Source organism: Mesocricetus auratus, unplaced genomic scaffold (assembly GCF_017639785.1).
Source record: "Mesocricetus auratus isolate SY011 unplaced genomic scaffold, BCM_Maur_2.0 Super-Scaffold_100006, whole genome shotgun sequence".
In the NCBI taxonomy this organism is placed as follows: domain Eukaryota; kingdom Metazoa; phylum Chordata; class Mammalia; order Rodentia; family Cricetidae; genus Mesocricetus; species Mesocricetus auratus.
This window is the reverse complement of record NW_024429190.1, coordinates 23,414,098-23,426,647: the sequence shown is the minus strand read 5'-3', so window position 1 is coordinate 23,426,647 and position 12,550 is coordinate 23,414,098. Positions and strand designations below refer to the sequence as shown.

General features: G+C 42.3%; 1 protein-coding gene and 1 long non-coding RNA gene across 7 annotated transcripts in view; one reads left to right on the top strand and one right to left on the bottom strand.

Moving 5' to 3' along the window:
- Nucleotides 1-12,550, bottom strand: part of C1qtnf7 (C1q and TNF related 7) — a 98,984-nt gene that overhangs the window by 47,150 nt on the left and 39,284 nt on the right. Inside the window, exon 1 of one of the 4 annotated variants that reach the window (XM_013112448.3) lies at nt 7,965-8,116. The exons of the other annotated variants lie outside the window; for them this stretch is intronic. The gene's annotated coding sequence lies outside the window, so the exon portion shown is untranslated. Of the gene's footprint in view, nt 1-7,964; nt 8,117-12,550 lie in introns of those variants that run through there. 4 annotated transcript variants of the gene reach the window in all.
- Nucleotides 1-12,550, top strand: part of LOC121140808 — a 54,155-nt gene that overhangs the window by 32,027 nt on the left and 9,578 nt on the right. Inside the window, exon 1 of one of the 3 annotated variants that reach the window (XR_005877732.1) lies at nt 8,833-9,175. The exons of the other annotated variants lie outside the window; for them this stretch is intronic. This is a non-coding gene — a long non-coding RNA (uncharacterized LOC121140808). Of the gene's footprint in view, nt 1-8,832; nt 9,176-12,550 lie in introns of those variants that run through there. 3 annotated transcript variants of the gene reach the window in all.

Genomic DNA, 12,550 nt, shown 5'->3' with positions numbered 1-12,550 from the left:
TCATCTTTATGGGTGGGATCAACTGCCTTCTTATGAGTCTCTATCCGTTTCTTTTTGTTTTTTCCTAATCCCCCTTTTCAGCCCAAACTAGCATCCCACTTCATTCAAAAGTCTTTGCTTCCGTATACGTCACCATTATTGTTCAATAGTCATACTTATATGTGTGATCTCATTTGATCTTAAATAGCACTTGGGACTGTGAGACATGATAAAAAGTTATTCTACCCCCTCAGAGATGAAGAATAGACTGACAGGATAGGAGGCTCCATATAATTATCTTCTGCCATGTATTGGTCTCTGTGGCTCAAACTGTCGCTTCTGGGTGAAAGGCACTGCCTTTTGTCGGTGGTTACCTTGTACATTCTTATGAGGGAGCCTGTCCAGTTCCTTCTAATGACTTTCCCTTTCCCTTTTCTTTTTTTCCCTTTTTTTAAAAATTTAAATTAGAAACAAGCTTCTTTTACATGTCAATCCCAGTTCCTTCTCCCTCCTCTGCCCCCCACTGATACCCTATCCCATCTCCTTTCTGCTCCCCAAGGAGGGTGAGGCCTTCCATGGAGGATCTTTAAAGTCTGTAATATCATTTGGAGTAGGGCCTAGACCCTCCCCCATGTGTCTAGGCTGAGAGTATCCCTCTATGTGGAGTGGGCTCCCAAAGTCCATTCGTGTACTAGGGATAAATACTGATTCACTACCAGAGATCCCATAGATTAACTAAACCTCCAAACTGACATTCTCGTTCAGGGGGTCTTCAACAGTTCTATGCTGGTTTTTCAGCTATCAGTCTGGGATCCATGAGCTCCCGCTTGTTCAGGTCAGCTATTTCTGTGTGTTTCTCCACTACCAGAGATCCCATAGATTAACTAAACCTCCAAACTGACATTCTTGTTCAGGGGGTCTTCAACAGTTCTATGCTGGTTTTTCAGCTATCAGTCTGGGATCCATGAGCTCCCGCTTGTTCAGGTCAGCTATTTCTGTGTGTTTCTCCACTACCAGAGATCCCATAGATTAACTAAACCTCCAAACTGACATTCTTGTTCAGGGGGTCTTCAACAGTTCTATGCTGATTTTTCAGCTATCAGTCTGGGATCCATGAGGTCCCGCTTGTTCAGGTCAGCTATTTCTGTGTGTTTCTCCAACCTTTGCTCATCACTCCCCTCTCTCTCTGCAACTGGATTCCAGAATTCAGCTCAATATTTAGCTGTGAGTATTTGCTTCTGCTTCCATCAGCTACTGGATGATGGCTCATTTTTGTCTCTTTGTGACTGGGCTACCTCACTCAGGATGGTTTCTTCTAGTTCCATCCATTTGCCTGAGAATTTCAAGATTCCATTGGTTTTTTTTGTTTGTTTGTTTTTTTGGTTTTTTTTTTTTTGCCACTGAGTAGTACTCCATTGTGTAAATGTACCACATTTTCTCCATCCATTCTTCAGTTGAGGGGCATCTAGGTTGTTTCCAGGTTCTGGCTATTACAAATAATACTTTTATGAACATGGTTGAACAGATGTCCTTGTTGTATGAATGTGTATCTTTTGGTATGCCTAAGAGTGGGATTGCTGGATCTTGTGATAGATTGATTCACATTTTCCTGAGGAACTCCCGTACTGATTTCCAAAGTGGCTGTACAAGTTTGCATTCCCACCAGCAGTGGAGGGGTGTTCCCCTTTCTCCACATCCTCTCCAGCATAAATTGTCATTGGTGTTTTTGATTTTAGCCATTCTGACAGGAGTGAGATGGTATCTCAGAGTTGTTTTGATTTGCATTTCCCTGATGGCTAAGGATGTTGAGCACTTTCTTATGTGTCTCTCAGCTATTTTAGACTCCTCTATTGAGAATTCTCTATTTAGTTCTATTTAATTGGATTATTTGCTGTTTTGGTGATTAGCTTCTTGAATTCTTTAGCTTGATATTGGCAAAAAGTAGACAAGTAGACCAACAAAATCAAATTGAACACCCTGATATTAACCCACACACTTAGGAACACCTGATTTTTGACAAAGAAACTAAAATTATACAATGGGGAAAAAGCATCTTCAACAAAAGGTGCTGGAATAACTGAATGCTGGCATGGTGAAGACTGCAGATACATCCATATCTATAACCATGCATAAAACTTAAGTACAAATGGATCAAAGGCCTCAGCATACATCCAGCCACACTGAACCTCTGAGAAGAGAAGGTAGGTGGTACACTTTAACTAATTGGTACAGGAGACTGACAATTAATAAATGGGACCTTCTGAAACCAAGAAACTTTTGTAAGTAAAAGGACACAGTCAACAAAACAGCAGCCCACAGAATAGGAAAAGATATTCACCAACCCCACATCTGACAGAGGGCTGATTTCCCTTCACCTTCTCTTAGAGCATAAGTTCCATTAGGTTCCTGTCTCCAGCAGCTCCAGGCTACTCCATTCTAGAGTGACACTGACAAATTTCAGAGGTCAAGTGTGACAATCCATTGAGGTTCAGCCCTGGGCTGCTACTCAAGTTTAGGAGCTAGTGGTCTTCTCTTTTGAGGTGGCTGAACTATGATGATACAGAACTGGAGCTGTAGGCTATTCTTTCCTCTCTCCACCAAGAAAGGCCTGGGTAACAACGACGCCACCCCAGCGACAAGCAGAACCAAGCTTTATGGACCAATGGTACTCGGAGTATGTATACAGAGTGCTTGGGTTCACCAGCACCTGCAGTCAGATCCACCCCACCTTAGAGCCCTAGCACTAAAAGTCCTACTGCCCCCTTGCTCTGGGAAATATTGAGTTGGGTGTTATATCTTTTTCAATAGAAAGACATTAACTGAAGGAATTTTCTTGATACATCCCTATGAAAGGAGTCATTGATATAAGCTATTTTTTCGCCCTATTTTCCAGAGAGTGCTGGGCATTGACTATGTGGTCATAAATGCTTGCCAAGTCATAATTTCAGTGGAAGATTGGCCAGGGGATTTTGATCCATTACTTAAATATCCTGACATGCTGGAGGAACAATTGTTTTCTTGAGATGCCTAGAGAAATTTAGAGGTGCTATTTTTCTGGGATTCTTTTCAACTTGCTTTCTTTCCCACTGAGACCATCTCTAGCTCACATGTATCTGTGATGGACAAAGTTGTATTTCTACTTAGTACTTTCCTTTCCCTACCCTTTTCTAAGAATGCTCAGCATGGAAGCATGCAGATGTAATGTCTCCCACTGTAAGGTGGAATTTTTCTCCCTTCTCCCCTAATGTGTCATAGATTCTTCCCAATCCCCAGAAGAGGATATATGGGGCTTAGAGAAATCAGTGATGTCATAGTTTGTTTTATAGACTTATTTTGGTAAGTTCCAGTCCCCAGCCATTCATCAAACACTCATCTGGGTTTTACTGGGAAGATAGCTTATTCATGTGATTACATTCCATGATCTGTTGACTTTGCATAAAGTTTCAACATTCAATCAGTTGAAAGGAATAAGTATAGAGCTGTGGCCCGGAGTCCCTGATAAACGAGAAATTCTTCCACAGCACCAGACTCTGCCTGACACTTCTAGCCAGTTGTCCTTCCTGGAGGTCCCTGCTCTGAAGTTCAGACTTTTAACCAGGGCCCACATTCACAGAATCAAAGTCTCTCAATATCTGCCCCCTGCTGGCTTCAGGTTCTGCTTGAGTGGTATTGTATACAGCATAGGAGTTGTAGGCACAGGGGTTGTGGCAGAAGAGAGTCTATAATCTTTATAGTTCCAGGGGAATTATGGCACATCCCCAGCTCAGTGGTTCTAGTGTACTGGGTGACACATGGTTCGCTCCATAACTTGTCCCTGTCTCACTTACCCCTCCTCAACATCCTTCCATTTTAGGACAAGAGATTGCCAGTGTTCCTGTCAAGGTAGTAGGATAGCAGAGAATACTCTGCACATTTATGGATGCCCCACTCAAGACTCAGCATTCCCCTGCCTCTAATCCTCTGTGGATAGGTGTGAAGAGAAGTCATGGACCTACCACAGCTCTTGAGGGCATGGCCTCACTCCTTCCTCTTGTGTGCAGGCTCACTGGCAGGCTTAGCTATGAGACAACAGGGAGTTTAATCACACCTCGAACTTCCTTTGTGTCTTTCTATCCATTGCTGGTCTAGTGGACTTTCACATCTTATGGCCACTTATATACTTCCTCTTTCCTTCCTTGTCTTCCTTTTCTCTCTCTCTAACTCTCTCTCTTCCTTCTTTCCTTCCTTTTATGTGTGTAGCCTTTGTTGTCCTAGAACTAGCTTTGTAAGCCAGGCTTGACTCCAATTCACAAAGATATGCTTGCTTCTGCCTTTTGGGGGCTAGGATTAAAAGTGTGCACCACCACCACCTGGTTTATGACCACTTTCTTGATATACCTTGCACCCTTCCTGACTTTAGGTCTCTTATTATTAACTTAGGACACAACATCAATCACCAGAATCACTCCTGTATTCCCCTCTTCACTCTGAATATCCTTTGCCTCCCTATTATGTCCAAAGTCTGGCAACCTCATCTTCTGAAGCCCACTCAGGCGATGGGTTTTAAATCCACGCCACTGTTCATCGCAGGAATCAAGTAACCTCCCTTCTCTTTCTTGCCATTCTCAGATCATCCATCCTCCAGTGTTGCATTTCATTATTCACATACGTAACTCACCACTCATCCTGGTAGAAGTCATCCACAGATCCCCGCCATCCCTTACTAGAGGTAGAATGCAGTTCTTTGTCCTTTGCCCTTCTCTCTAACGTTACTGTTCTTCGTGATTTCAGTGTCTAGGTGGAAGACTTGTCCATATGTCCTGGTCTCAAATTTCTAAGTGTAATGACCCTGACTTTCATTCAGTTGTAGGCTTATAATCACACGATCATACCTTTGACGTTTTCCTTACCAACAACTAGTCTCTTTATACATTAATGCACATTTTCTTCTGTCTTCCACAAATTTCCTCATCTTGAGAGGATCACTTACATGTGTGTGTAGATATAGTTATAGAAATAGTAATATGCTATACATGTAATATATATTGTAATATATTAGTATATAAAGTAAATAATACATGCAGTAATAAATATGTACATAGTGGTATTTTTAGAAATAATGTATAAATGATACCTGTGATAATGCATTGTATACATTTCTTTTTATATATGCAGATATTATCATCAGTATTTCATTTGGTTGGCCCAGTATATAGTAAAAATTCTTTGAATAAATGACCTCTTCTCACTATTTAGTTTCATTCTTCCCATTTTCTCTGAACTCTATCTGGTTTCTGCCCCACCGTGCTGTTGACATTGCTGTTGACAAGATCACCAGTGAATGCCCTGTCTAACTCTGTGGTCAGTTCACAGTCCCTGGGACTTGACTGCAACCCTTCTTCCTCACTGTCCTCAGCTGTCCTGTTGTGGTTAATCCTTCTTAACCCCTTTCCTACTTTTTCTTTCTCTTCTCTACCCTTAGGTCTCTTCACTTCACTGTCTGCACCCCACTTGTTCTTGTAACCCCAGTTAGTCACAGGGATAGGAAGACCCATTTCTAGCCCAGCCCTCCCTTCTGAATGCCAAACTTGCATCTACTACTGGTCTCCATGAGCTTCTCTGGCAGACACACAACTCACATGTAGAGTGTGTGGACCTTGATCGTCTTCCACCTGTGACTCCTACTCCCTACCTTTTCAAATGTTTAGGTTAAGCACTTCACAATCACTTTGATTTCCTGTTTTAAAGATCTGGCAATAATCATCCTTTTCAATCTCCTTAAACATTATCTCAAGTATCTCCATTTTCCACCTTCTCTGCTGTTGCCATCTTAGTCTCTTTCAATATTGTTTCCTGCTGAAACAAGTCTCCCTGCTTCTGTCCTTGGAGAAGCAACTGGACAGATAGCAGTCTTGTAGGATCTCCAATGGCTTCTCTCAGATAATGCTGCAAGCTTAGAATGAACCAAGGTGGCTAGAATCTCTTCACCTTGAGTCTTCTCCATTTCTCTTCTCTGCTCTTTCATCTCCAACCGACCATGTTGTCTGCACTGCTCCTCAAGCATACTAGGTATCTTCCTACTGCAGGGCATCTGTGCAGTCTTCTTCCTACATAGGCTCATCTGATATATGTATCTAGTTCATTCTACGTCATATAGCTACATGTACATCAATCATTATATGCTGCCGCTTCTTTCATGAATATATATTTAAATGTCATGTTCCCAGTGAAGTCATTGTAACTGTTCCTTATTTATTGCAAACCCAGTCACTCTTCACCCTGTATTTTCTCTTTTTCCACAACTGCATGCATCATTATCCAGCATGCTTCATATTTGACTCATTTTTTGCTTCCTTTGTATTTTTCCATGAAAGGGAAACACTTCAAAGTCTGGTATTTTTGTTCTTTCTGTGGCTGAGTCCTAAGTGTCAAGGATAGGGCTGAGTGTACACCAGAGACATGCATTTCCTGATTAGAACATGAATGAAAGACTGCAAATGATGATTCCTCAACATTTGACTGTGTCCCAACACTTGACCTCACCACTAAATTTTCCCTTAGACACTTTCATGTCAGACCTTCCACATGACCTTAAGAAACCACATGCACAGGAGTTAGGTGCAGGTAGGGGAACATCACTCTTCTAAACCCTGCAGAAAATGTCTTCCCCCTCTCAGACAGAGTTCACCAATCGTCACAACTACAGATGGTTCCCTTCTGCTTTCTTCTAATCTCAGGTCTTTGCTTTAGTCACAAACTCCCAGGTATAACTCCCAAATACTGCTGAGTCAGCCTGGGATGGGACTCCCTGCCTGCTTTCTGTGAAAAGGCTTTCTTATTGGGTGGAAGGGCATGTCCAAGGAGAAGGAGGGCAAATGATGCCACACTCTGCTTTCCAGTTCTGGTTTTGAAAATGACTTTCTGGTATTTGAGCTTTCCTGCTGGTGAAATGAGATGCCACAAACAGAATGGTCCTTGGTGACATTAATTTCACTTCACTAGCATGCTATGGCACAGTATGTCACTCCTCAAGCAGAGTACTCAGGTCTAGATAACACATAAACTTAAGTCCTATGGCTTCCCTTTTTAAATGTATGATGCTTTGCTTTGGGCCTGTGAACGTTTCATCTATAATCATGCTGGTGAAGTTGCCTAGCCAGTCCCCTGAGAATAAGGGTTATGGAACTGCCTTGCTTGGCTTCAGCAGTCAGACATTCAGATCTAACAGGACCCTACTTCAAGGTCCTCTCATCTTTGTGCTTTGTTGTTGGTTTTTTTGTTTGTGTGTCTGATTGGGTTTTTGTTGTTGTTGTTTGCTTGTTCCTCTACTCCTCAGTTGGACTCTAAGGCCCAGGAGAAAAAGCTCTTGTTGTTGGTTGTTATCTCAGATCTGTCCTAGACGACCACAAGATTGCCAGGCCAGGCATGTTCTAAATACTTAATCCTGGATCCCTGCGTACATGCTAGTCTTGTGGGTCACTAGAATTTCTTAAAGGCAAGCCAAAGAGGGCCATTCTTGCTTATAAGGAAGAAGAGAGAAGGGGGAAAGAAGCAGGCAAAACACAAATTAGTTCAAGGAACCTCAAGCGCCCAAACATTGTTCACACAAGAAGACTCTTCTCTTGGGATCCTTGAAAAACTGGCTGAACTGGCCTGAACTGAACAGTCTAGCCATATTCTTGTTTCTTGCCTTCCTGGTTGGCTGGGGGGCTATGGAGTGAAGTGAAACCGACTGCTGGAGGTCACTACCTGCTGAGTTCTGTGTCAACTGCCTGGGAACATCCCCAAACAACCCAATGATTTCAAATAATCAAAGGAAGACAGTGAAAATCTGAAACATTTGAAGCCAACAACTTGATTTGGCTCACACTTATTAAAATCTTCAAAGGCTGAACATGAAAATAGCCCCTGTTTTAGATTATCTCCTTCCCACATGTCATGTCTGGAACCATTTTTATAGCACCGAGTACAAAAGCTAAAGATCTTAGTTTTCTTTCTACACATACCTCTTGCTGGAGAGGGTCCAGGACTCTCTGGGTCCGTGGGTCACAAAAGAACAGTCATGGTCAGAAGGCTTCCTTGAGGGTCTTTGCATTTGAGCCAAGTTATTTTCAAAACTAAGATGAGTTTAGAGAAGCTGTAACTAAAAGCTTAAGAAAGCTCATGCGTTTCCCTTACAAGACAAAACATGTGGGTGGTGTCCTGGGCTATTTTTATGTGAAGCATTTTGTAGATAAACACTTGTTATAAATCTCAGCCTTTCAAGGGAGGCGGGGTTGCAATTTTCTAGAGCAGACTTTGCGGCACACCCCAGTGAGTTCTCTCAGCGCATATGGAGGCAGCTCGCTTGTCTAATCGTGAGCAGTAATTGTGATTCCAGCCTCCCAAGGAAAACTCTCCGCCATGAGAGCCCCCTCCACCTGCAACTATGCTTTCTCCATAGCTGCATCTCTCATATTCAGGAGACACAGATGCCAGTCAGAATCTGAGTTTTGAATATCAAGCTCTCTGGGTGTCTGTTTTGACTCACGTTTGTGTGTGTGAGAGTGTACGGACATGAATGTACACTCATAGGTATACATGCAGAGGACAGAAATTTCACTTAGTATTTTCTTCTATTCTCTGTTGCTCTCCACTTCTGCGGGGTGGGGGTGAGAACAGGGTCTCTCGCTGAACCCAGAGCTCACCATTTAGGCCAGGCTGACGGCTCAGCTACCACAGCAATTCTCCTGTCTCTGTGCCCCAAGCCCTGGAATAACACATGCATACCAGCATTCATGCCTTTTAAGTGCATGCTAAAGATACGAACTCAGGTCCTCATGCTTGCACAAGAAGCACTCTATCCACTGGGGTGTCTCCTCAGCCCCTGGCACAGCCAGATCACCTGAAACACTCATTTTCCCTCATTCTCTGATACCTTCAAATTCTACTACTGGCTGATTGTTTTCAGCTAATACAAAAGTTGGAGTATCTTCCTACCCGAAGTAATCCTGATTTGGCTCCCTTATTCATCTACAGTCATTGCACACACCCAAAGAGACATAGACCTGAGATGTTAAAGCAGCCTCTGACATACACAGGATAAAGAAAGCAAGCCAGCTCTTTCTAAGGATGCTGCAGAACTTGCCACAAGAAAGCATCCAGATGTACCTGCTCAACAATGTCTGCCTTCAAAGTAGTACAGCTTGGAAATGATTCTCACCTTTATCTTCTGATAGTGAGTATCAGTCATTATCAATTTGAAGGCAAAAAGCTTTAAAATACCTTCTGGATTTCCTTTGTTTGTACAATGTTGTAGCTAAGGTGAACTAGAAGCTGGAGACAGACTTGAAAGTGAGAGACGTGGGTGGTGCAGGAGGCACAAGCCCTGAGTGCCATGGAGGTTCTAAGTCATTTCTGTTGTTCTCTAGTGATTGGCTCTGAGGACGGAGGGAGAAAGTTCAGTCAGGCAGTGCAAGCAATATTTTCAGGAAAACCTTTCAGTAATCGCTTGAGTCTTGGCAAACAAGGAGCCAGGCAACTCAGCATGGGAAATCAGCACTCTCTGCAGCTCTGCCCTAGAGTTCACAAGTCTTGGCTGATGAAGATGACCAGATTTGGGGAAGCAGGGACTTGCATCATTCATGTGGATGCTGTATGTCAAGAGAGGCACGAGACCATGGTTTGCCTCTGCCTAGTAGTTATTCTTGCATTGGGTTATGTTCCCAGGTGAGCTCAGCACCAACAGCAAGAGTTTGTAAGAGGAGAGCATGACGTGGGGTTGTAGGTGTTTCTTGGGAAGCCCAAGGAATGAAGCACTTCTGTCTAAAGAGCAGGTATTTTTGTCTCTTTGGTTCACTTGGGAGGTACTTACAGGTTTTTTTCTTCCAATAAACATGAGAAAAGGAATTCTCTCTATGTAGGCTTATGAGAATATCCTCAGTCTGCAGACAGTGGGCTGCTTAGTCTGCACAGAGACTCAACTACAACCCAGGAAGGATCCAGCAAAGCTAGATCAAGGAAGAGAACAGTGAAAGGTGAGAAACGTTCTCCATAAAAAGAAGATGAGAAATCAAAGTGGAGTCTGAGAGGCACATAGGATTAATTATGAGGGATGGCTTGGTGCATACTGCACTCCAGAAGATGAGAAGCACCAACATAAGTTTGGGTGAATCTTGCCTTGTTTTGTGTGTATGCATTTATGTCAACAATTATATAGAGGCATATTGTGTTAGTAATTTTCATATCAGTCAGGAGAGATGTGCAAGACCCATAATGTTCATTATTTGTTGTAGATAAGAGAGGAGACTATGTGGTCTGATAGTTGCTTACCAGAGGCAGAGCTCATAAAAACTCCTCATGACCTTGAACTGTATTTGCAAATGTTTTTACCTTGCTGTCTTGCAGAAATGAGATTTGGGCTGAAAGGCAGAACTCTGAGTATGTAAATCTGTGGGCTCTTTTTTTTTATTTATTTGTTTCTCTTTTAAACTCTGCAGTCACGACGTGAGGTGATAAGTTTCCAGCATCCATCTTTGACTGGAACCACTCGAGTGACAAGGGAGATAATTAAAATTGAGATAAAGCCAATTGAAAACCTGGCTTTGTGGGTTAGGATGAGGACAATGCATTGCAATAGCCCAGTGCCTCAGTGAAGGCTTTAGTTCACATCCCAACAACACAGGACAAATTTCACAAATGCAAGGAATTAGATCCCTTGGTAACAAACATTGAAGTCACTTGAAAAAATGTCACCAAATGGCTCTGTTGACTCTGTTTTGTAACAAGTCGCAGGCAGATGGTACTTTGAAGCGTATGATGCATCTTGGAAAAACAAAATTGCTTAGGCATTTTTGTCTGGTTTGCTAAGATAGAGTGATGATGCTGTTAATGAAAGGAGCCTGGCATGAACTCAACCAAAGTTGAGCCTGGGTACCATCAAGGGGGTTTGCTCCCTTTTCTTGTAAAGAGGAGGCTCTAACTGTTAGCTCTGAGTTAGTTTCCTGAAGGCTTACAAACTTTCAGAATGAAAGATACAAAGCGAGCAATGGGAAGAAAGTTCCCATTTCCCGAATGCTTGCTATGCTCTTCATGTGGTCTATGAAAATTATAAAGATTATTTGATTCTTTGCAAAGATTGTCCTTTCTTTAAACTTTTTACTTTATTTTATTGTTTTCAGACAGGGTCTCATATAGTCTAGGCTGGTCTCAATTACATTTGTAGCTAAGGGTGTCCCTGACTTTGTAAGACTCCTGTCTCTGCTTCTAACTGATGAAATTGCAGTGTGAACCACCACTCCTGGTTTATACATCTTGGGGGATGGATCCCAGGCCTCTTTGTCTCTACTCTACTAGATGAGCAGCAGACACAGACCTTGCATTTTAAATATAAAGAAACTGAAGTCTAGAAGTGGCTCATACCTCGTGAGTGGGAATTAAGGCATTGGCCTGACCTAGACCTTCCAGTTTTATCTACTTTAGGTAAAATTCTGACACCATCTGTCCTTATCTCTTATCCTAAAACCATCTTCATGCTTGGAAGAATTGTTAAATGTTCAAATAGACACAGAAAGTAAATATTGACATAATGTCTCATTTTTATGTCAAATTCCAGATTTGCTATTTTCAAAAGTAGGCCATTATAACATATTTTAATAAATACTCATTCAAAACCCATTTCAAAGCACATTTTGTAGCTTTTTTCTGTACCAAAGACTGTAATGCAAAACATGCAGACTTCCAAATTATTTTGTAGCTGGGAATAGCCATATTCCATACATCATTTGGCAGACAATTTGCACATTCATGTCTTGAAAGAATTTCTTTTCTTTTTAAGATTTATTTATTATGTATACAGTGCTCCACCTGCGTGTCTGGAGGCCAGAAGAGGGCACTAGATCTCATTATAGATGGTTGTGAGCCACCGTGTGGTGGCTGGGAATTAAATTTAGGACCTCTGGTAGAGCAGCCAGTTCTCTTAACCTCTGAGCCATCTCTCCAGCCTTTAAAAGAGAGTTTCTTATCCCAAATTATAAGACAAAGATGTACAAAGAAATTACTTTTACTTTCCTGAATGGACTATGAACTCAACACTGGGAGTACAGCAATGCATTGCCATTGTGAGAATGAAAACTGCATGGGGACTTAATGGGGCAAGAACTTTCAAGGGGATTAGTCTCCTGATGGCATCCTGAGCAGCTACACCCTGGACTACTTGCATTTGCTTATTGTTATAGTAAAGCCTGTAGTTGCTAAAGGAACTGGGTTTATGATAGTCACAGGCAAATACAATGCTAACTGATCCCCACAATAGAATTTTAAGAGAATTCCGGTTTTCTAACATAGCACTATGTTCATGCCAGTTTTTGTCTGGATTTAACAAGGATGACGCTTGTTTTGTTGGGCACAGACTAGAGCAGAGTGAGGTCCTCTTCCTGGTTGTGGGAGGACAATCCACAGAGTCATGGTCCAAGAGACTATCATCCTTCCAGACAATCTGGGATAGAGGGGGTGTGAGTGAGTGGGCACCGGACTCCATGTGACCCACCATTTTGCTTTGCATGGATACAGATGTGACCTTTGGAGAGTGAGAAAGGAACCCGAGGGCTCATTT